This window comes from Neocloeon triangulifer, unplaced genomic scaffold (assembly GCF_031216515.1).
Source record: "Neocloeon triangulifer isolate White Clay Creek 2 clone unplaced genomic scaffold, ASM3121651v1 ptg000008l, whole genome shotgun sequence".
NCBI classification, from domain to species: domain Eukaryota; kingdom Metazoa; phylum Arthropoda; class Insecta; order Ephemeroptera; family Baetidae; genus Neocloeon; species Neocloeon triangulifer.
This window is the reverse complement of record NW_026775550.1, coordinates 3,123,872-3,146,590: the sequence shown is the minus strand read 5'-3', so window position 1 is coordinate 3,146,590 and position 22,719 is coordinate 3,123,872. Positions and strand designations below refer to the sequence as shown.

Sequence of the window (22,719 nt, the reverse complement as noted above, 5' to 3'; positions counted from 1 at the left end):
CGATTATATTTGTAAAGAAACCCAAGGCTTAAATTGATTTTTACTACGAGATGCCGGCGACGGAAGGAACTGATAAGAAGCCTGTGGCTTATTTGGTGTGAGTTTTCTCCTTTTAACGTCTCCGTTGTTGCTATCCAAGGAGGCTCAAGAAATATTATTATCTTATAATATTAGAAATTTCCGTGCAGTATTTAAAATATAAATGGTTTAAATTGAGCTAAAATTTAACTGTCAATTTAATTATGATTAATATTGTTGTTCATTCTTCAAATTGTTTATATTCAATTTTGAAAACCATTTATTTGAATCAAAAAATTTGTACAAAATGTCACAACCATAATATCAGCTAGAATTTTTCTAAAACTTCCGTGATTAAAGAGACTCCATCTTTTAAAGAGAGCCTTACAATTAGTAAAACTTAAAAATTTCATTAAAATATAAATTTAATAATAATATCTCCAGATAAAGCGAAAAAAAATCACGATTCACTCACAGCCTAGATAGGAGTAATTTCAATAATTAACATATTTTTCTATTTTGTAATGCAATTTTATTATTTATTTTAATGCAGCTGAACTATTGTTATCAAAATAAATAATTCAGAAATCAGCAATTAAACGAGTTTTTAATTTAAATTATGACATTCTGAGCAGCGTCAAACAAAATTAACTGCACGAGTTTCTGAGTGTTAAATATATTTATAGCCCGCAATTAGCTCCATTTTTCAAATTATGTTACAAAAAAACGAGCAAGTGTATTCTTTGCATTAATTCGTTTTCTTAATAAAAGATATTAATAAAGTAGTTTTAACTAAGTTTAAAAGTATTTGCTAGCTAAATATTTTTTTTCCTTTAATAATTTTTCAACTATTTTATAATTTTTTTAGCATTCTGCATTATATTTTTAAAAAATTTTTAAATTTTTTTTTTGTTAACATTAAAACTATGTTTCGTGTTCTTTCAAATTGCCTCAACAAACAGACTTTTAAAGAAGTGTCTAAATTATTTAAATAATTCTTCGCATTTACAACAATATCCTTGGAAATTACTTTTAATAAGACCTAGTTTATATTGGGTGATAGAATTTAGTCAAGCATTGAAAATAAATTAATTTATTCTTTTCTCGTACACTCATTTTTTACTTCTCACTTGATTCTTAAAAAAATTGATGGAAACGAATGTTAATTAGTACTAAGGAAGGGGCTATAAAAATGCACCCTTCGCTCTCCTACCCCTCACTCTACACAGCTGCCGCAGTCTTAGTTCGTGAGTGCCGAGGTGCAGTCGAAACATTCAGGTCTGCTGATGAGCCCTAGAATTGGGCGAAATCGCAATCCAGACCAGTTATGTTGCTCTGTTTACCCTAATTTTCCGAGTTTTAATTGAAATTTTGATTTTTTGTGACTCAAAAATATTACTTTTTGAGACATTTTAAAAAAATTAATTTTTCAATTAAAAGTCAAAATTTTGGTTTGTATATTCCATTCTTTAAAGCCAAGTGTTTCTCGCACAGTTTCAGTAAATCCACGGAAAAAACCTCTTAAAAAATGTTAATTAGTACTTCGACTGCGACAAAATGAAATGTCTTGCGGACAAGAACAAAAAATTCAGTCTGAATTTTGGCAGCGCGACAAGAGAGTCGGTGGTTCGATTTTGCGCGTTCAAAGCGAGATCGCGGCGACTGGTTTTCGTCAAGTATCAGGCAACCGCGATGAAGATTCGCGCCCGCGAAGCCAAACAAACAGAAAAGCTCGGCGGTGGCGCGATGCACTTGGGCCGAAATTTTGTTTACACCGCCCCGGCTGACGCTCTTTCTCTCGGGGGCTGCGGTGGCGGCGGCGGCACATTCGAAAAATAATAATCAACCGACGTATATGTGGAAGGTGCGGCACGTGTTTAATATTGGGACCAAAGATCGTGGCTGGCACGCAGATAGAAACGCGAGGGAGCATCCAACGATGGCACATGATGATTTGCGTCACCCACATGATGCTCTTCTTCGGGATCAATAATTCATTATTCTGCACTTCTGAGTCTCGCTTGCGAAATCCAATCACTTTCTTAAGAAAAGCGTGAAGTTCCCACCTTGGAATCGAGCAAAGAGCAAAATCTGCACGTTGAAATAAAACAGTTTCTTAAAAAATAGAAGATGGATTTTTATAAATATTTGATAAGTAGGCGAATTTAAATATTTAATTTGAAACTGACACATAAAAAAAGTAAAATTAATTTAAATCAAATTTCAACAAACTCTTATTTGACACAAATTTCTGATATTCTAAGTAGAATAAACGAGTTTTTTTTCCTTTGAAATATATTTTCAATTTATAAATTAGATTTTTAAAAAATTTTGTCCTGGATTCAGAAACTGAGCGAGAAAACCAATGCTTGGAAGAAGAATTAAAATGTAAAAATTTCAAATTTTAATTAGAAATTTTAAGCATTTTTAAAACAAATAAAAATTTCTGTTTTAAAAATAAAGGTGGAAAATGCTAGCTGATGAGCTTTCAATAAGCGAAATCATGATCCTGGTCATGTTCAGGGTGTTGCCGCTTGTCACAATTTTTGAGTTATAAGTAGAAATATTAATTATTATTAAAGCAGAAATTTTAATCTGTTTTAAAAACAATTTAAATTTCCTATTAAAAGTTGAAATTTGGATATTTCAATTCGTTTTCCGAGCATTGGTTTTCTCGCTCAGTTTCTGAATCCAAGAAAAAATTCTTTTGAAAATTTAAAACAGAAACTGAAATACACTTAACAACGCAAACACGACACAACTCGACACTAAAATTTACAAAAAAAAAACACACACACACTCTTACTAACAAATTAACAACATACAGATTTTTGCTTTCAAATTTCAATTTCAAGTTTGTGCCACTAATTTTAGAACTTAAAAAAACTGGACATTTCAAGTCAAAAAGCAGAATTGTTGGCAAAATAGGCTACTTTAATTAGGTTTTTTTTACAGCTTTTCGTCTTCATTTCATATTCTTTAAGTTTTCAATGTTTCCAGGCTAATTTGAACGTTTCTCCCATAGGCTTCAAAATATTCGAATTAATATCCATTCTCTCTGAGAAAAGACAAAGTTATTCCGCGAGGATGATATTCGGCTTGAAGTTTCATACGACACGAAAGCCAGCCGCAGCAGCAGCTTTTCCCGCAGAGCTTAAGTTCCTTCTCAAGGACCATTAAGATTCAAGGACGGACGCGCCAAAAGAAAAGTCGTGACAAACTTAAAGATAAAAAACAAAACGTCCTCTCTGTTCTGCCAAAGTACGTTCATCCCGCTCTGGATCGCAAACGGACTCCGTGTGTTTCGCCCTCGACGTGGAAAAAAAACGGTCACGTGTCAAACGTGCATTTTCTGTCAAACTTTTCCTCCCCTGTTGAGAAGTACAGAATGAGAGAGAACAGAGGCCTGACAAGCTTGTCAAAAATTCCTTTTATTATTTAATATTTTCCCGTCGTTGTTCAATCTTCTTTTGCAAAACCGCTGAAACTTTTCAGCTTTTATTAAAAAAGTCAATTTTTTTTAAATTTACAGAGTCTGATGAAAACTTGTGAATGCATAATTTTTATTTCATTTTTATTAAATAATTAATTTTTTTATAATAATGTCAAAGCGGTTAACAAACTCAGCATTTTCACCTTTACTGTGTGCAAAATATCTCCTAACGCCAAAGAATGAATTTGTTAGAAAAGACGTGAAATTTTTTTTATTAAATTTGTCCAGTACAATTGAATTAAGTGATGCTGTTTTCTGGATTATTGTGAGTATTAATTACTCCATTTGATGATGAACGTGGGTAAAGAAGATAAAAGTGCCTCGTATGCTCATTCTTGTTTACCCTTTCTATACTTTTTGTGTCTTTTGATTTGACCGCTAAACAAAAACAAAATGCGAGTTCTATTTAAATTCAAAGAAAAAAATAATTAGTTTGAAATAAGAGAAAAAGATAAATGTTGAAGAATCTATGGATTAAAATTAATAGAATGAAAAATATGGAAGAATAGGAAATAGAGCTGGAAAGAAGATATTCTGTTAACAATATAATTATGTCGCAGGTTTAACCTCCTTTTTTTGTAAAAGTTTAATTATCAAACTAGTGTAAATATTGAATGCATAATATATTAATATCTAAAAACTGCGAAAACAAAATTGGAATGTATCATCACCTCTTTGAAATGCACTAAAAAATAAATGAGCCTGGCGAGGCTCGCTCGAAAAAACAAGAACAAGTAAATTATGTGTAAATTTTGTAGTAATTATCTAAGTACAAAACGGTGTTTGATAAAAAGTTTATATAAAAATAGGAAACGTTACATTTATATTTTCAATGAGCAATGAGTAAAAATGCGTAAACAAATTGAATTGTTGTCCAACTTTTAATGAAGTTTTATATAGTTCATTGAAAATACCTCGTCAGAGTACAATTCTTCAATATTTAAATTAATACAAGCGAAATTTGATAACAATTAAAATTTTAATTATTTAAACAAAAAATTTTTGAATTAATATTTTTAACTTTTCTTAAATTTTAATAACAGATTATTAAGTCATGTTTTGTCTTTTCCCATACGGGCGTAGTCGTTGATGGAAAGCACTCGGTTTTCACATTTCTCAAGGTGGTATTGGTCGCAGATTTTGTCGCATAATTTGCACACGCATCCTTCTCGGGCCGTATGGAAGGTTTTGTCTTTACAAATGAAGTGGTGAAATCCGTGGACTGCGAACCTCGTGTATACGTGGCGGGTCTTAAAAAGTGGCTGCTTCCAGACCTCTGAGCACATCGCCTGCGTTAATGAAATTTTCAGTTTAAATTTTAATTCTAAAAATGCCAATGTTCCCAAAAATATTCTCATTTCATTCATAATTTTTGTCACACTTTCTATAAATTGAGCGTTTTTACCAAAAATTTCGCACGAAAGAAGCTTGTTAAACAATTTATAAAACCACTTATAAGAATTTGAAACACAGTTTATTTTGAAATACTATTTTTTAAATGAAATAACTTTTTGCACCTAAATCCAATTGCACGAATGGCCTTTTAGGTTTGAATAAATTTTGTGACCTTCCGCTCGCAGCCTTTGTCCAACTGCAAAGAGGATTGCGTTGGAGCAGGTCGGATCCAAAAGTCTCTCTCGCTTTGAGTTTGGCTTTGGCACACATCAATTGCACATCAGCTAGAAAGATCCATCGGAGAGGCGCGCTCGCTCGCTCGCTCGCGTCAGCCCTGCTTGCTATTCGCAAACGCACGCCAGAGGGTCGGAAAGTCGTCACTGGAGCCAAAAATAAAATGCGCTTGCTTTTGCACCTGTGACACCATCAGCAGCCCACACTCTCTCGAGTTGCACGGCCTCGAGGCATTCGTCAACCGCCGTCGAACACAAGCGCGCCAGTTTTGCGAATCAAACGGGACCAAGAAAAGGGTTAATTTACGTTGACTCTCAAATTGGTGTGCGCTAAAAATTCTAAAATTATATTTATCGCAATGAGAAAATTGATCACGTCATAAAATTTTAGATTTTGTTTTAATTTTGCTTTCGAATGATAAATCAAATCAAATTTCATTGATAACATGCAGTACGTTGCCTGGCCTCCCCAAACAACGTTTATTACGATTCAATAGAAACGCAAAATATAAATATAATTATAAATAATTCTAATAAATTACAATTATGTATTCTGAAACTGAGACATTATTACCAAATGTTAACTTGGCAATAAGAACTTTTAAAATTAAATTATATTAAATTTTTTAATTTAATGAAAAATATAACTAAATTGTAAAAACAAAAAGAATATGTTTACAAATTACAAATAAATAAACATGTTTTAATTTAAATAAAACTATATTCTCTCAAATTCGTGAAGGAAAAGGGATAATTTACGTTGACTCTCAAATTGGTGTGCGCTAAAAATTCTAAAATTATATTTTAAGGAGAAAATTGATCACGACATAATATTTTGGATTTTGTTTTATTTTTGCTTTCGAATGGTAAATCAAATCAAATTTCATTGATAACATGCAGTATTGCCTTGGCTCGCTCAGGGCTCGCTCATCCCGCAAGCAACGTTTATTACGATTCATTATAATGCATCTGTAGAAACGCAAATTATAAATATAATAATAAATATAATTGTGTAAATGTTCAGGATGACGAGGGGTTAATTGTCTTAATTAAGCTGATTTTTATATTGAAATAATGCTTATTCTTAAATTAATTAAATCTGCTATTTTATTAATTCAAATATGAACTATAAAATCCACTTCTTTGGACTCTATATAAGAAATATAAAGATGTCAATATTGAGTGATCAGTTATTATTTGAATTCTATAATTGATTATAAATAAAATATTAAACTATTTGAGTAAATGAAAAGTTTTGTTTGTTATTAAAATGAATGATTTAATGTTCTTAAAGCGAGCGGGTTCTTTTCTGAGATTTTGAGCATAAAAAGAATTTTCCTTGTAATATAAAAATTAAATTTATTGATAAAAAGAATAGTAACAAAGATACATAATATATTATTAATAAAATGGTTGTCTGATTTAAAGTTTATCTCAAATTATTATATTGTCCTGCCTGATTATTGCTTTGATCTAATAATGTCATTTTTTATACGGAGTACAATTGTTGCGCGCGATTTATTGAGAGAGAGAATATTTGAGTGAAGCCTTATGATTATTTGATATTACCAAATTGTGGAACAGGGCAGTTGATTTGATGCTCAAGCCAGGTGAAATAATCGCCTATCGGAGTCCTACCGCGGGCCAATTACTTTGAGTTTGGGTTCAAAGTAATAAGCCAGTACACCTCGGTGACAAGAGCAGCAAAACAAAGTCGACCGTACATCTATACAGGAGATACCAGAGTGTCCTCTTTTTCCCGCGAACGCCCTAATTTTTTAACTCCACCCTCTAAGACATGTTAAGAGAGATCAGAGGGCGCTGTTTAGGAAATTGTATAATTTCTGACTTAGACCAAAGTGGGGCGCTGCATCCCTTAATTTCTGAGTGCAACACACATCCCCACATAGCCCAAAACATGTGGCATTGTGTCTTTTAAAAGATAAATCTTTGTATGGAATACAGAAACAATGATTTTGCGTTTTTAAATTAAAATTATATATATAAAGCGGCACACGATTCACATCCCTTTTCTTAAAATCGGATTAAAGGAGATTTTCGACCTTCCACTACCACCCCAAACATTCACATCCCTTTTCTTAAGTTCAACTTATGGTGATTTTCAAGGAAGAAAAGTGTGCGAAAAAAAATACAATAATTTTTGGCTGCAACATATAAATGGTCTTCTTCTTGATCCTCAAATCGAATGGTGTCTTCTTATGATGGATATTTTTTTGCAAGCAGCCACGTTCACAGTTATGGAAAGTCAAGTGCAATTTTTTTATAATTATTATCGAAATAATTCAATTATTACTATTATTTATTTGATTCTAGTTATACAAATAAAAATTGAAATAGGAAAAAAAACATAATGGGTATTAAAACTAGCAGAGGTTTGCTAAAACGCCCGAATCAAAAGAGACTCGGCCGCCGTGGTGAACCACATTCTATATAGCGAGAAAAAAAAATTTATAAACACTTTTCTATTAACAAGAAAAAAAAACCAAAATATATTTTCTCTTTATTATATAATATTTCCAAATATTAATTTGATTCTTTTTGAAAATGTTAAATTTGCATAAAAAATTTTACATTGAAATGATATTGTTGTTTATTGATTGCGAGATGCAAGTCAGCCTCAATTTGTAATATTTTCAAAGTTTCCCAAGAAAATATCCGTCCTGAAGAGGGAATCAAACCCTCTGTCTCACTCTATTACGTGGAGTAGTGCATTCCACGATTTTTCGAAGAGCGGAAACGGCGCATTCTGCAATTAGCCAGTGTTTAAATATGTGACACTCCATGTTCTGCCCAGGCAGAGTCACTTAGCAAACCCAATATCATTAGACATGATTAGATGGAAATTTTTTATACCATATTGAGATAACATTTTCAAAAAGTAAAATATCAAATATTAACAAGTAAATAACAAAAAAAAATATTTTTAAAAAAAATGTTGAAATGAAAATAAATAATAAAAATTTTAAGAAAAATTTTAAACATTTGAAACGAAATATTGATTGGATGATTGACCTTTTTTTTTAACAAAGGGAATTTATGTAACTTATTTAATAAATGTTAAGAAAAGAAATGCACTTGGCCCCAAAGTCATTACTATGCAGCTGTTTTGCTGGCTTCTTCTTGATCCTTAAAATTTGATGATCATCAGAAAAGGAATTTGTATAGGTCCTTCTTTTTTTTACAAAATGAGCAAATTTACATATTTGGTATTGTTGTAAATGAACCAGGAAAAATACAGAATAAATTTTGAAAAATTAATTATTACTAACAATTAATTGATAAATTTCAAATTACAATCCAAATAATTTTTTGATCTAAAATAAACTTACTTTTACTGATATAGTAAACTCTCTCGTTACACATAAAGGTTTTCTTCACTCTTTGTTTAAATAATATTTGTAAGAAAAATAAAAATATTCATTTAGTTTGTATGCAGTCTCTGTGAGTGTATTTTGTTAGTTGTTGTGTATGTAGCGTTGTGTATTGTTTTGCGTTTTTAAATTTTTAAGAATTTATTAAAATTACAATCCCCTGGGTAAAAAAAAAAATTTTTCATTTGAAAATTATTATTATTATTTTTTGATTTGACATTCAAAATAAGTTGAAGTTTTTTAATAAAAATATTGATTTTGTACGCAATTTTTTTTATATTTGCCTTTTTTTAAAAAAAAATTTTATAGATAGGATGTAAAAAAAAATATATATATATATATATACTTAAAGAAATAAACGTTACCTTGCATAATTATTTGAAATGTTATTTTTTTTCAAAGACAATGAAGTAAAAATATAAAATTAATTGAATAAATGTTTGCTTAATTTTGTTTATTTATTCAACAGAATTAATAAAAATTACAATCGGCAACAATAAAAAAAAAATGTTAATTTTTTTTTTTTTTTAATTTTTATAACAAGAATCAGGGGAAAAAACTTGGCAATTTCAATTTAAAATTAATTTTTAATATTAATAGTTTAATTATGCAAGAACTTTGAATACAAAAATCTGAAATTGAAATATATAGATTAGACATAATTATAATTTTGTAGCATTCAAATGGAACACACTGTCTGAAATATGTGAAAAAATTATAATCAACAAGTTATAAACGACTTGGAACTCGGCAGAAAAATCTAAATGAAGAATAATGATTAAAGTTGATTAAAATATAGTTCATGCATTATGCATTCGGTGCAAGTAAAACTTCATGCAAGCATACAAAACATGCATAAATACATCCTACAATTCTCTTTTTTATGCACACTTGGGCTCTGTTGCCATGTGAATCCCACAGTGAAGCGTCGTGCTGGGTGTTCTGTTTCCTAAAATTTCAAAAGACGCAGGCAGCTCTAATGCCTACCGAAAGCGTCCCATCCCTATACAATTTATCACTTCATTATTAACAGGGATGCGCTTTTTAAGAGCAAGCGACTCTTGCTTGTATACGACGGCTGACCGTGCGAGCACAGCGCGAGTGCACCCTAGTGCACATGTGGTTCTGTGTTTCCGGACGTGCATCTTTTGTACCTTGAACCTAACATTCTTTTAGCTGTTGCGTTGGACCAAATTTTCTCCGATAGCTCATGGAACCGTTTCCTGTTACAGTCGCGGCGCACATCTGTTTGTGCTTTTTGGTGACGACCACCCTCGCCCCTGTCATTATCGCTGTTTTTCTGTGCTTTGGAGCTTCTGCCTCAAAAATTGTTTCCGAGCACAGCACGCAAAAGAAAGACAAGAAGACGAATCTTGTTCATATCTAGCGGCGCCAAATAAATAAAATAGAAATAAATACACAAAAATATTTTTCCCTTTTTGAATCCGCCGTTTTAGCGCGATCAAATTGGATAAAAATTGTGCACTTTTCTTTGCAGACCTACAGTGGCACGCAATATCAAACTCCCTCATGCGAGGACGTAACCGGCTCAAGTGCAAGTACGCGAAACAAAATCGAGTAAGCAATCGCGAGGTTAAATTTTTTTTGCAAAAACTTATTTTAAACTAAGGCTTCATTCTCTCTCTCTTTTATATATATATTTTTTTATATATATTCATTTTCATCAATAAGTCAAATATTATGTTCCACTCCTGCCCTTTCCAAAAGAAAGTACATTTAGCTCAAGTGATTTCACCACTTTTGCTCTTTGGCTCGTATTATATTTCCTAAACTTTCCTTCTTAAACATTCTTGTTTTTGTTTTTAATATTTTTTTTTTTTTTTTAATTTTGAACAAAAAAAATTTTTTATTCAAGCTAAGATTTCAATCAAAGCTATGCCTCTTAGTGGCTGAAGGAAATGTATGGATTCTTTAAATAACTGAAGACACCGCGTCTTCAAAATCGAAAAAAAAATTATAATAATTATAATATTAAATAAAAAAAAAAAATATAATATATTCATGGCGGACTTTTCCACGCGAATCCCAATGTGATCAATTTAGTAAATATAATAGCCAGACATACCATACTTTCATTTGACTTTAAACTTTTTAACACTATAAATGTGTGCGGCTATATTAACGGAATGATTGGTGCAATTGTTGGTATCAACCCCAAACAAAGTAACCAGAACTGATCGACATTCAATTATGCATTTTGTAAAAAATGCACAATTGAGCATGGAAGGGAACCTCCGAGTAAACTCAGTTCTGAATGGTGCTAAACCACACCTCTGCCATTAAATTCGCTCCAGAACAATGGCAAAAAAAACAAATGATTCCTCATTTGTAACCCTTGATGCAAAACGCATAAGTGCCTTGCAAGGCGCTCCAAAGAACGCCTCACGACAAATCGAGAGAGATAAACGCACAAACGCCTTGGCCGCTAAGCCGAAACACCGCATCAAGAAATTGCACCGCACATTAATTAACTGGTCGACTGAGTAAATTTTAAGTGAAAATATCCTGATCTGCCTTTCCACTTTAGACAGATTGCCGTCTTATATCATTTTAAAAAAATGATAACCTATTTATTTTTAACCAGATAAAAAAAAAAAATACTTAAACATAATAATAGGATTTTTTTATAATATTTCTTCTAGCGCGACGCTTTGTTTTTTCTTTGCTTTACTTTTCTGCAGTTAATTTTAATATGTGTTGAACTGCCACAGAAAAAACACTTTCTTTTTGTTTTATAAATATTTTGTTTACAGTTTTTGGCCTCCTTGATATTCGTAGAGGTATATTGATTTATTTTCTCCTTGTGATTATTTTGCTGACATTTAATTACATTAATAGACTTTTCGTTTTGAGATTTATTTTCAAATGCTAATAATTCTGAAGTTACCGCATTTTTTATTTCAATGAATTTAGTGAAGCGAATAGCACTTTGTTCTTTTTCTGCAAGTTTAAAAACCTCTTCAAAATTGTTATAAATGTGATGGGAAATTAAGCGTTGACGTAACTCGGGATCAAATATACCATTAATGAAATTATTTAAAATGCAAGTGTTTTGGATGTAATCAAGAATTATTTCTTTTGAAGCTTGGTATTTTTCATCAATTTTAAACACCAATGAACTAGCTTTAAAAAGACGATGGCGAAAATCAACTAATTCTTCATTTTTTTCCTGTCTCAGAAAATTGAAGTCTAATTGTGCTTGTAATTGATTAATTTTATCTGAAAAATAGTTAATTGCAAGTTTCTTAAACTCATTATAATCTGTGCAATCGCGTAAAGGGACTATGGCTACAAAAACTTTGTGGAAGAAACGAGTCTTTGCTAAACAAATTTTGGTTGCATCATCAGTTATTTTTTTATAATCAAAATATAAATCTAAATCATAAAATAATTGATCTATTGTGTATTCATCAGATCCAGTAAACTCTTTTACAAATGTTGGAAAATCAAATGCTTGTGCCATGTTGTGAATGTGTATATATTAATTTAAAAATTTTTTTTTTCGTACTTACTTTATTTAATTTTTAATGTTGAACTTAATTTCATTTTCAGAGATATATATTTTGTAAAAAATAAAAAATAAATTTTGAACTGTTATTTGAAGTTAAAATAAATTTATTAGTTGACGGTGGTGGTGATTAAAAGAAATTAATTAAAAAGAAAAAAAAGTTTTTTTTTTTTTTTTTTTTTTTTTTAATTTCAAATGCAATTTTTTTTTCTAAGTGGAATTTTCTAATTAGCTCAAAACTACTGTCAATTTTTCTGACACCATGTAAATGTTCAGGATGACGAGGGGTTAATTGTCTTAATTAAGCTGATTTTTATATTGAAATAATGCTTATTCTTAAATTAATTAAATCTGCTATTTTATTAATTCAAATATGAACTATAAAATCCACTTCTTTGGACTCTATATAAGAAATATAAAGATGTCAATATTGAGTGATCAGTTATTATTTGAATTCTATAATTGATTATAAATAAAATATTAAACTATTTGAGTAAATGAAAAGTTTTGTTTGTTATTAAAATGAATGATTTAATGTTCTTAAAGCGAGCGGGTTCTTTTCTGAGATTTTGAGCATAAAAAGAATTTTCCTTGTAATATAAAAATTAAATTTATTGATAAAAAGAATAGTAACAAAGATACATAATATATTATTAATAAAATGGTTGTCTGATTTAAAGTTTATCTCAAATTATTATATTGTCCTGCCTGATTATTGCTTTGATCTAATAATGTCATTTTTTATACGGAGTACAATTGTTGCGCGCGATTTATTGAGAGAGAGAATATTTGAGTGAAGCCTTATGATTATTTGATATTACCAAATTGTGGAACAGGGCAGTTGATTTGATGCTCAAGCCAGGTGAAATAATCGCCTATCGGAGTCCTACCGCGGGCCAATTACTTTGAGTTTGGGTTCAAAGTAATAAGCCAGTACACCTCGGTGACAAGAGCAGCAAAACAAAGTCGACCGTACATCTATACAGGAGATACCAGAGTGTCCTCTTTTTCCCGCGAACGCCCTAATTTTTTAACTCCACCCTCTAAGACATGTTAAGAGAGATCAGAGGGCGCTGTTTAGGAAATTGTATAATTTCTGACTTAGACCAAAGTGGGGCGCTGCATCCCTTAATTTCTGAGTGCAACACACATCCCCACATAGCCCAAAACATGTGGCATTGTGTCTTTTAAAAGATAAATCTTTGTATGGAATACAGAAACAATGATTTTGCGTTTTTAAATTAAAATTATATATATAAAGCGGCACACGATTCACAATTGTAATTTATTAAGTTTTTATGTATTCTGAAACTGAGACATTATTACCAAACGTTAACTTGGCAATAACAACTTTAAAAATTAAATTAAATTTTAAATTTTTTAATTTATTGAAAAATAATTACATTATTAAAACAGTCATTTGGTTTGTATATTCCATTCTTTAAAACCAAGTGTTTCTCGCACAGTTTCAGTAAATCCACGTAAAAACCTCTTCAAAAAGAATATGTATACAAAATATAAATATATAAACATGTTTAAATTTAAAGTAAATATAAATTATATTTATTTAAAGAAGTTGACACTTGAGGTGATTATTAGGCTTTCCCTCGTAAAAATTGGTTTCATTCAAAAACAAATGGATCTACCAGTTTCCCGCGCTGCTCGCTGACTAATACAAGAATCAAAACTATTATAATTTTTATTTATAACAAATTATTATGTAATTGAAACTTAACATAATAACCTTTACTAGCTAATAATTTATCTTTTCTGCATTTATTTATTTCTTGTGTTAAGCAACTCAATATTTTAGTGAAGAAATTGAGGAGACAGTAATCGTAATGATGAAAATGGGCTTTGTTCTCATATTGAAATAAAAATCGTTTTTTATGAAAACAACAAATTGGCTCTTCTACCAGTTTTGGTCACGATCTATGACCTATGACCATTTATTTCATGAGCAAGAATACAAAATAAAAAATTTGAAAAAACGAAAAGCGCTTCTAACAAGTTTTCTGTCTTTGTTTTGTTTAATACTATTTTATTCAATATTTACAGTAAGGCAATGCACGCTTTCCTCTCTCTCTCTCTTAAATATTTTACTTATTTTAAGTGTAAGACGCGAAACAAAAAGGAAGTTACGTCCGCATACTCGAAAAGAGGCCGCGACTCGCCCTTGTTGACAGCCGGGGTCCGATAAAAAGGCTGGAATGGCTAAAACAAAAGACCAGCGTGAAATTAAGAATGACAATGCGAGTTTGCGCGGCCGGCGTTGTAATTTGAAAATGAGCTGGTTGCGCTAACGATCCTATCTCAGCAAATGAAACGTGCGCCTCATTTCTTGATTAAGCAAGAAAGAATGAGAATATAAACGATTTATATAAATGAAGAGTAAAAAAAAAACACAATGCAAAATGACATTCCGATTTGCGAAACAAGGCCGACTCTCGGTATAATTATTTATGTGATTGATAAAATCCTTAAATAAAAATGACAATTGGAAAGTTCAAAAATTCATTGTGATTATGAAGAATGTTGACTGAATTAAATTAAGATTATTATTGAAGTGAATGCTAAAGAATTCAAGCTGCTTAATAAATCTAATAAATAATTGTTGACCTTCAGTTTTGCTTATTTTGTGTTAAAGACCCACTCCGGTCATTTATATTGCTCTTTATTCTGAAAGATTGCTAAATTTCGAGTATATCTTGTGAAAACACTATTTAAAAATTCCAAACCTGATTGATTAGGTCTCAATCAAAAGAAAACCTAAATACGAGTGATTCGCGCGAAAAACGTGTGAGAATTGATTAGCCAATCAGATCCATAGATTTTGTACAAAAACTGCAGGATTTGGTCACATTGGCGCTGCGATCGCTGATTTTGGCAAGTTTTCTGCAGCGCCGTGGGGCATTATTGGCAAAATCAGCGATCGCAGCGCCAATGTGACCAAATTCTGTAGTTTTTGGAACAAACTGATGGATCTGATTGGCTACTCAATTCTCACACGTTTTTCGCGCGAATCACTCTTATTTCGATATTCTTTTGATTGCGACGCAACGGTTTGGAATTTTAAAATAGTGTTTTCACAAGATATACTCGAAATTTAGCAATCTTTTAGAATAAAGAGCAATACAAATGACCGGAGTGGGTCTTTAACTGAATTTTCTTTTTATAATTAGAGTGACAAATTAATATTTAATCTCGTAAGATTATGCTAAGGTGCAGATTAATTTGAGTTAAAAATCTATTTTTTAGATTATGTAATAGAAACAAAACCAAAACTACTAATCACGTAAGCTATACCTCCGAAAATCGGAATAAATATAATCGCGTTGGGTAACCTGTTGGAACATCGGTTTGGGACTGGAAACTTGATTCTATTAATTAGCAACTGCGCGTGTAACAATCGCGCGCGCCGCCCACGCTACACATTTGTATTATATCACAAGAATTAATTGACGAGGGGCGGCTTTGCGTCGCAACGGCGGCGGCGGCGGCTCGTGTCGCAATAAAATACCGCTCCTTGGTGTTATGTGACCCGCTCACACACAAAAGGAGACACACCTTGTGACGTCAGCACGCACCCTCTCATTAAGAAAGCACACACTTTTATTATTACTCGCCCGTCTTGTCTCTCGCAGCGCGCAGATTATACGAATTGGATCCTTGCGGGCCTTTATTATTCCGGGCCTTTTTCCAATTACCGCCGCACCGCCATCATTTCCGCACTCGCGCGAGTTTAATTAGGAGGAACAAACCTTGCGTAATCAAAAACAAAATTAATCCACAGTTGAATTTTGTAATTAAATATAATTGTCTTCCAAAAGCATTTTAGCTGCAAGTTTGTCAGATTCGTATTTCCTGACAAAAGGATGTCTATGCAAAGAAGAAAAAAAAATCGTTTTCCTTTTGTGATAAAATGTCATGACGCGTTTTTCTTGCGACGACTGTTTTTCTGGCATTGCTTCTAAAAATTGAAAGCAAAAATAAATTTTTGGTATTATTTTTTTCTTTTAAATAATATAGTTGCAAATTGTGTTTATTGATATATCACAAAGGCAATTGCTGCCCATAACGGGATACATCATTAATACATTCAAAATTATACAAGTTAATATAATTGAGAGAAAAGATGATAATTTTACATACAAATTATTACAATAACAAAATACAAAACAAAAAGAAAAATTAACAGTAATAAAGTTGTTTGGACATTTTTCTTTTTTTTCTGGATGCTGAAAGCTTCCATTTAGATGACTGCCTGATACTTCCGAATGCCGCTTTCTTTGTTCTTTTTTTTGCTCTTACTCCTGGCAAAAAACTGCAGCTCAAATTATGTTTAGTAATCAGGCTTTATTTTCGTCTTTGATTTTAGCCTCGCAATTCAGCTTTTATTATTCCAGATCAGTCATAGAACATATTATTGAACGGAAGAAATGTGTACATATACTATGAGAAATATAAACATTTTAACATATTTTATAATAAAAACATGATGTCTTTTTAAAATTTTTTTTCAATATAAATTGAAATTACTGTTTATTATCTTTATTTTTATTTTAAGCATTATTTTATTTAAATTTATTATTAACTTGTTAACGTGATTACGAGTTAAAAAATGTATGTTGTAAAATTAAATAGTTGAATTTATGTTAGTAAAATTAAAGAAATATGTATTAGATTCTTTCCAGATTAGAGATGTGTAGTTAACTCAAGTAAAATCCTCATCGAAGATCTGTTGTCAAAAATTGTTGGATTTATCAATTAATCCTAAGAATTATGAATAGTTAACTCAATTTTCAATTTTATAGCGCTTCATTTCGAATGTATTTTGTTACAGTTGGTTTATTTAATCCCTTGATTAATTCACTGTAACAACACAAATTAGAATGCAAAGGTAGAATTATAGAATTAATTACATCCGTCTAAAAAACCGGTTGGAGATGAATTTAAAACGACCACTCTTCAAATCGTTCCATAGAAGTGTAGGCTGTTCTAAAAATAGTATTTTTTGTATTTATTTCGTCAGATCAAACATAAACATTATGCATTTCATCCGCCCATTCCAAACGTTTACGAATCGCGAAAAGATCATCACTCTTATAACGGAACACTTTGGATATATTTACACGCATGCAATTCTACACATTTGGAGAACAAAAAACGGCCGCTGGAGAGATTTGAGTGGGCAGCCCCTTGTTCTATTTCGGGCGCTGACAGCCCAAGAAGCCGTCTCTGTTCTGGCCGCCAGTGCTAATTTACATATTGCCTATAAATACAAGGGCGATTTCAAACAAACACACTCGCATCACTATTTCGGGGCAAGCGATTTTCTGCCTCTTTGCGTCATTCTCGCCATTATTCGGCCCGAACTTACTCGAGGCAACAAAAAAAATTGAAAAGAGCCACAATCGGGACAGCAGAACTCGGAGAAAAGCTCGCGTACTCAATTTCGTAACAGCCGAGCCAAACGAAAAAGATGCTGAGAATTTGCTTGCCTGGCGATGACGAGAGGAAAGATTGAAACCACTCCAGATCTGCCACTGAAAGCGTTTTTCGTCCACTCGACCCGGTGATAGAAAATACATATATATGAGAAACTGAGGTCTTATTTAAACACGCATCAGAACGGCCGAAAAGGATCAAAATTGAATAAATGATCCGACGGAAAAAAACTAAAATATTTAATTTGTTTGAAGAAGTTGACACTCGAGGAGATGATCATGGAAATGAAGGAGTCGGGCTTTTTCTCGTTGCAAATTTTTTTTTTTTTCAAAAACAAATGGCTCTACCAGTTTCGGTCACGGTCTGCAACCCTATTTCATTAGCAAGAAAAATACAAAAAATCAGCAAAAATTGAAAAAACCACATTTTAACATAAAAATAAAAATCTTACTTGAATTTGTTAGTTTTCAGATTTTTATTTTTATGTAAAAATGTGGTTTTTTCAATTTTTGCTGATTTTTTGTATTTTTCTTGCTCATGAAATAGGGTCGCAGACCGTTACCGAAACTGGTACAGCCATTTGTTTTTGAATAAAAACAATTTTTTGCAACGAGGAAAAGCCCAACTCCTTCATTTCCTAAAATATTGAAGTTCATGTTAAGTTTTATTATGTGCGAAGTTTGTCGCTTTTTGTTTTTAAGTAAGTGAGATGGCAAATTAATTAGTGAGCACGCGTGAAAGGAAAAGTTACAAGAGCCAAAAGAGAGTGTTGGCCGAATTCCACAATATATAGCGAACAGTTGGACACGCCAAATTAACGCCGTGCTTCACAGAGGTGTTCGACTTTGAGCCGCAAAATTCCTTCGCACTACTCTTTGCTTGTTTTATTTTTTCAGTCAAACGTGCAATTTATATTCAACCTGCGTCTGACGAGATTCTCGATGCAAATCCATGCGCATATTTTTTTTAAACAAAACAAGCTTGCAGCCTTGCACTGGAGGGAAAATGGGAAAATAAAAGAGACTTTCATGAAATTTGACTATTTTTGTTGTTGTTTATTTTTCCAAAATGTTACATCACATTGATAAATATAAAGTCTTCCAAATGACATGGTGTTATTATTTGTAAAAGTAAAAGTTTAATTGTAAAGACATATTTTACACATATTTATTAATTAATACTATGTCATATGTCATAAAGCTACAGTAATAATAACATTGTGGATGCATAATAATTTATAAAAACCATTATTAAATATTATTAAATTAATAATAAGAAAAATCATTCAAAATTTATAAATTGATTATAATTTGCTTTTAATTACAAATAATATAAAAATGGAAAAGCATAAAAATTGTAATTTAAACTAGAACTATTTATAATAACAAAAAAATTGCTCACCATCATATATAAAAGCCAGGAATGCATTAGTTTAACTTCTTCTTCTCAAATGGATTTGATCATTGAAAAAGTTTGCTGCTAAATCACTGAAATAATATCCGTTTATAAATTACTTTGTTGAGAAAGTCAAAACCCGTTTTCAACGCTTGAAGGTGCGATTTGTCAAAGTTACACCAATACAATTTTTCATCTATTTAAATTTTAAACCCAAGGAAAAGTGTCACTTTTCAAATATCAAAATAATGATTCCGTTCGTATATTTAATTGTTCCACTCAACATTTTAATTATAATTCCATGATTTTGTACTTATTTTATGCTCTCATTGTCAGTTAAATAAAATTTTTGAGGTCAAGTTGCACCATTTCCTATCTATATTGCCGCACTCTAGGTTTTAGTGTTTCAAATTAGCTTTGCAAAAGGTTCAACAATTTCATGATGTTTTGAAAACATGCTCCATAATACAAGGATCATCGTGCAAGTAATTCAACAAACTCGTTTTGACCTGCAGCTTGCAAATTAAGCATGCAATCTTTTCATTGAGACGGTTAATTAAATCAGTCAGGCATTGGAGGAATTTCTTTTGTACTCGAGAAATCAATCTCTGCTCTCTTTCTTTCCTCAAAACCAATAAAATTTGTTCTCGAATCTGTTGCGCCGGGACCAAAAAAGCAAAACACGCGTATACTGCGCGATTGCGGGTGTTCAGTTAATGACGCAGTTTTTGTCGTATCTCCCTCTCGCTTCTCTCTCTCTCTCTCTCACTCGGCGCGGTGTGTTAAAAAAGCTATTTCTGTGTTGCACTCGAGAAAGACGAGAACGACGGAGGAACAAGAGTCGCTCGCTCGCTCGCTCGCACAACACTCAAAGCAACTTGTAATTAGTCCGCTCTGACTGGGTTTTCTCTCTTTCTCGTCGCCGCACACACAATTGTTCCATCTTTTCCTCTCCACCGCGAAAATAATATTTCTCTTTCCGACCGTGCAAAAGCTCTATTACAATTGATTGAACTGGCAGGTGCAGAAATTCCCGAATCAATCTGCCGTTATTACACATATAGGCAACGTGCTTTCCTTCGACGTTCAACGGGCTGCATAAATTTTCTTATAAGGGGATTAAACCTGCGTTCTAAGCGAAATCCACTTTGATGATAAAAAGCTGAATCCTTTACACATAAATAGACAAGATGTGGTCACCCATGAATTATGCAATTTGAAGTCACATTTTGTAAAACTACAGTTTTGTAATTTCCTGAATGAGTTTTGAGTTTTTGACGAAATTTCTAAAACCAATTTTGCATCAGCCAATTTATTGGAAAATTCAATTTTTGTAGCCTTTTTATTTGCAATAATTCCACTGCATTGTGAATTAGCTCCTTTCTATGCACATTGCAGCTTATTTTTATTAAATATTTCCAATTCGAATATTTTTTTTTTTGCTCTAATAAAAAGTTATTTATAAAATTTTATGCTCTCAAATTTTAAAATAAGAAACGTAAAGTTTACTTTTTCTCCATCCATCCGTCTGTGTTTGATTTTGCTTCATTATAACGCGGAAAGGGTTGGTTTTCCGTCGAGAAAGAAGAAAAGTCCTCCTCCGCTTACAACTCCAACGTGTACATTTTGTCAGGAGATTCGCAAATATTGGAGGCACACAGCGCTGACAATGGGAGAGCCACTTTAATAATAATAATTCCTGCGGCCGGGGAGGCACACATTCGCACACCTAGCTCAAGTTTTGATTCTCTTCTGCCGCCGCCGGAGCTTTTCTGCGAAACTGGAGCACCCGGCCCCGTGCAGAGTACACTTCTCTTGCACAGTAAAAAAAAAGTAAAACAATACGTCGACAAAGGAGGAAGCTTCCCGGTCGCCTCGCTTCTCGCCCTTGTTTTTAAATCAATCGAGCCGCAATCGAATTAATCGCTAAGAATTTATTCGTGAAACAAAAACCGCCGGGTGGTCTTTCTCGTCTCAAGGATCTCGCTCTTATCTAATTAGCACCGCAGCTTTCGATTGTTCCTCACTCAGCCCTCCCCAGGCGACTCACAACTTTTCCCTGCAGCTCTTATCTCGCCGCGGGTCGGCCGACAACTTTTCGTCAAATGAGAGCAGACTTCTTATTAACTCGTCAAATCGAATCTGCGAGAGCCAAGTTTGCGCGGAGAGAGTGCAGCGCTCGAATTTTTCGCCACCAGCGTAAAGTTGTCAACAACGAGCGCGAAATTGATGCAAATTAATGTAATCGAAAACGTGCTCTCTTGAGAAGTTGGAAACTTCATCACCGAGTATGCAACGGTGCTACTTAGGAACTCAAATTAGCGTGATTTTGATTATCGCACCGGTAATTGAATCAACCTGTCATTTTATGCACCAATTCACATTATAAAATTAAATAAAAATTGAGATAAAACTTGTAATCCTTTTTGATACAGTAGAAAAAGATGGCCGCGATTTTCTGTAATTTCTTAATTCGCTGCAATCACAATTGTAAATTATCACTATCGCAATACTTAAAAATTATTAAAGGTTAGTTATAATTCAAAAATAATTAACATAATAAATTAAGCATTAATCAACTAATTTGGTTTTTCTACATTTACAAAAAAAAAAAAAACTACATACAATGTAATGAATATAAAATTTAATGTGCAGTTAAATTACAAATCATCAATCATCATATTTAGAACTATGAAGAGCAATTGAGGCGATAAAAATTATGAAAGTTAAAAGAGGGATTATTTATTTAATGTTAATAATATCAAAATTTATTTAGATTCATTCAAAAAATCAAATCTTTTAGAGAAATTAAATTGTTAATTAAAATACTTAAGAATCTAGCTTTAAATTAAATCATGAAAAGTTGTGTTATTGAGAAACTAAAAAAAAACTGACTTGGTTATGTTTTGAGTTTTTTTCCAACAAAATTAAGCAAGCGGTTTTAATTTTTCAATGATAAACAGCAAAATTATTGCCTTTTTTATTAAATAAATAGCGAGGTTGCAATGAAAATGTTTTTTTTTTAATTATCTCAATACAATTGATAACAAAAATCCTGACTCCTCTTCCAGTGCTTATTTTCTTTCATAACCCTCTTTCTTGTTTGCGAACCATCAAAGAATGTGAAACCAACCGCAGTTTTGACCAGAATTAAAATCACAATATTAAATTTTAACTTCATTTGCATACTGAAAAAAATATATTCTTAATATTAAAAATCCAGAAAGTCAGTATAAAAAGCAAACAAAAAAGTGCAGAATCCAGCTTTGCTGTTTTAGTGAGCAGAAAAAACCGCAGCTTCACAAATATTGCGTTCTAGTGGCTAGACGGCGCCAGACAAAGGATTTTATTTTCGGCTGCGCCGCGCGTTTTTCCCATAATGAGCGTCGCTTTTCATGTGGCCGCGTGTGATTGCTTAATGGCTCACGCCCATGCTCTCGCCGCGCGAACACAGAGGCCGTTTTGACGCTCAAGGAGAGCCAAAAGCAGCGACCCACCGCACAGACGTCGCTCTTTTTATAAAAGTACTTTTGCCGGTGGGCTCTGTGCCGCGGCCCCGTCGGACGCTCGACGGTCTCGCGGCCCAACAAACGCGACCTAAATTTGAAAAAAAATGCACACCCACATCAAACGAGGGCCGCCGCCTTTTTTCTTATGACCCCCCGGATTAAAGCGGCCTCAACTTTTCCATTTGGAAATTAAGGGAAAATAAATGTATTTTTCTTTTGCTTTTGATCTTCTCGTGTTTGCACAGTTGCCAGTCCAATTTATCCTTTCTCATTTTAAATGATATAAATCCTGGCTAGAAATTTTTTA

General features: G+C 32.3%; 1 protein-coding gene across 1 annotated transcript in view; it reads left to right on the top strand.

The window, feature by feature from the left end:
• LOC132194779 (espin-like) overlaps positions 1-22,719 on the top strand; it is a 46,334-nt gene that overhangs the window by 19,479 nt on the left and 4,136 nt on the right. The window lies entirely within an intron of this gene.